This window comes from Notothenia coriiceps, unplaced genomic scaffold (assembly GCF_000735185.1).
Source record: "Notothenia coriiceps isolate Sejong01 unplaced genomic scaffold, NC01 NC01_scaffold00008837, whole genome shotgun sequence".
Taxonomy (NCBI): domain Eukaryota; kingdom Metazoa; phylum Chordata; class Actinopteri; order Perciformes; family Nototheniidae; genus Notothenia; species Notothenia coriiceps.
The window spans coordinates 5658-8911 of NW_011341538.1; positions in this window are offsets into that span (position 1 = coordinate 5658).

Sequence of the window (3254 nt, forward strand, 5' to 3'; positions counted from 1 at the left end):
TATTTTTATATAATAATGTGTCATAGTCAATATGTGTTGTGAAAAACCTTTTGAGATGTACTGTTTTGACATACGCAACCAAAAGAGGAATAAAACCCGTCCTGAGAAACCTCAGTCCTGAATTATTTTTACCATGCAGCCACTTCCGATTTTGTGTGTGTGTATGAGAGAGAGAAAGAGACAAAGAAAGGTTTGCTTGATTAGCATACAGAGAAAGGGCCTCCTCCAGGCAGTGCCACTCAACTCAGAAAGAACGCTCTCTTCCACCTCAGCCAGAGCTGACAAGGCCATACAAATATGCGTTTGTTTCCATCGTCCTGCACAGATATTTTTTCATTTGTTTGCTTGTGACGTCATGATGGATGGGTACTCTTCATTAAAAGTCTGAACAGTTTGTCCCTTGTCAATGCAGCTCCTGCTTCAACCCCATTAAGCAGCGGGAGGGGGAAACACTTGGAGTTGCAGGTGATGTGCAAGTTTAACAATGCAGTAAAAGTTATAAGTCAAACCTTAGTCAGTGTTATCGTCAAATATATACTTTTTTTCCCTGTGCACTGCTAACACAGTACACATTGTTGTCTTAGCAAGTTGTAGTGTGACTGACAGAATAAGTGAGGGATTCATTTGTAAGCCTTGTTGTAACGGCCAATGAAAGGCCACTCCATCTCAATCAGTACAGGTAGGGACTGGAAGTAAAGGCAGGCAAGAGAGGAAAGTACAGAGAGAGGTGTGAGTAAATGGGTTCTTTGTTTAGTTTACATGACAACTGAACAAAGACAAGTACAAATGAGCAATCACTCTGAGACGCTGTGGTTACATAAATCAGGAATCCACAATGATGCAACATCGTTTTGAATTGCTTACAATTTAAACTAGAGTGGGAAGTTAATGGGATTATGTAATCGGATTCAAAAAATAATAATAATAATGGGTTTCATGTATAAAGCAGTTCATGTTTGACTTCAAATCCCGAAGTGCTACAAGCAGTGAGCATGAACAGTATAAAAACATTACACAACACGGTAAAATTAATAAAAAGCAATAAAAACAAACAATACAAATAAAATAAAATAAAAGGGGGGTAATAAATAAATAAGTAACTATAATCAGCCCATGTTACATTGAACAAATTTGAAACTTAATTACAGTTACTTTTCATGAAGTCTTTAAAGGTCTCCTATTATACTCCTTTTTATCAATATATTACAGGTCTCAGATATATACAAAACATGGCTGCGGTCGAATTGTCAGTTTAGCTTAAGAACCTTCTGAACGGAGTGAAATGACCCGGAAGTACCTCAGTGGTCGTCATGATAAGAGCCGTTCAAATTCTCTAGATAGAAGATAGAAGAAGATGGACCTTTATTAATCCCCAGAGGGGGAAATTCAGTTCTCATTCATAACACTCCGTTCGATGTCTTACTATGGGATGCGCCTCATCGCGGAGCAAACAGAAGCATCAATCTCATTACGCCAATCCTGATTGGCTGGTGATCTTGACGTCAGCGTGAGGGAATCCACCCACCCTATAAGTAGCTTGCGCAACGTCGCAGCGTCATTCAAACACCTCTTCTCGCTTCAGAGCACATCTCGATAGATCGGTAGCCGGGCTAGCTTAACAGTCCACAGACTGAACCCAAAGCTAACAGAAGACTGTTAATCTACCTCGCTGTTTCTTTCTTCGGAAATAAAGGTAAGTTTTTGTTTTTTCAAGCTAGTAACACACCTGTTGCTAGCTTGCCTTCCCTCACTACCGACACCACGGTAGCGAGGACGTTTTTTTCTTTTTTCTCTCTCACACCAGAGGAGAAGAAGATAAAAAGGTATTAACACACCAGTTAATATTCTTTGAGAATAAAAATCTACACCGTCGTTACGAGCGGGTCCTCTCCACGCCGTCACCACGGCGAACAAGATGGACGCTTCTCTCCCTCACACCAGAGGAGTCAGGGACTCGGAGGCTCGGCTCTGCGGCTGCGGGTTGAAGATATCAGGCACAGACCCACACCAGGTCTGCTCGTCCTGTCTCGGGCTGGAACACGCCCAGGAGGCTATCGACAACCCCGGCTCGTGCGGGCATTGTGCCCGCTTCAACATCAAGAGCCTCCGCCGACGGCTAGCACGCCAAGCTAGCTTGTCGGGACAGGACCCCCTCATGTCCGCTGACTCGCCGGCCGGCAATCAAGACATGGGGGCGTCCGCCGCAGAACGGTGCGAGGCTGGGGCTCAATAACAGCGGCAGCCGCTGAACCGGAGCCCCGCGCCGTGTCAGGCTGGGGCCCGGTGGCGGCAACAGCCGTGAGAGCGGAGCCCCCCGCTGTGTCAAGCTGGGGCTCCCAACTCGACCTCACCATGGTCTCGCCCGCGGAGGATGTCCTGGAGTTGGACTACATGGAGGACGAAGAGGATGCCTCTGAGTTCATCCTGTCCGACTCGGATGAGCAAGAAGATGATATCTTCGTGTCATCAGCTCAGGCTGCAAAGCCGGGAGCGATGGCTGCTCTCCCGGGCGATAGCGCACCAGCTTCCCCCTGTCTGAGCATGGACCTGCAGGCCGTGTGTCAACGTGCCGCGTCCAGGCTGGACATCCCATGGCCTGAAATGGCCAAGGAGACCTCCAGGTCTCGCTACGAGGGGAAGACTTTGCCCCAAGCAGCGAGGACAAAGAGGCAGCTCCTTCCAGTCTTCCCGGAGATGCTGGACGAGGTGTCGGTCTCGTGGAGAGACCGCCCCTTCAGTAATAAGGCCCCAATGCAGGGTGCCTCCTCCCTGGACTGTGACGGTATGGAGAGGCTCGGCCTGCTCTGCATACCGCCCATGGAACCGCTGGTGGCAGCCCACCTCCAACCGAGGCTGGCTCCGACACCAAGCAGGAACCCCACGCTACCGGTGAAGGCAGACCGATTCCAGTCAGCGATGACGAAACGGGCCTATAAAGCCGCAGCGTTGTCCGCCAGGGCACTCAACGTATCCTCACTGCTGACCGCCTACCAGGCGGAGCTCTGCGAGGACCTGTCGAGCAAACCTGGGCCGGCCGTGTGGGACGAGATCGCAGCGATCACGGACATTTGCCTCCGTGTGCAGCGCTGTGCAGTCCAGGCCACGGGCAAAGTCATGGGCATAATGGTGGTACAGGAGAGAGCCAGGTGGCTCAACCTGACCAACCTCCCAGACCGGGAAAAGGAGGATGTTCTTGACATGCCTATCGTTCCCGAGGGTATTTTCGGCTCCGCTTTAGTCTCGATGCAGCGGAG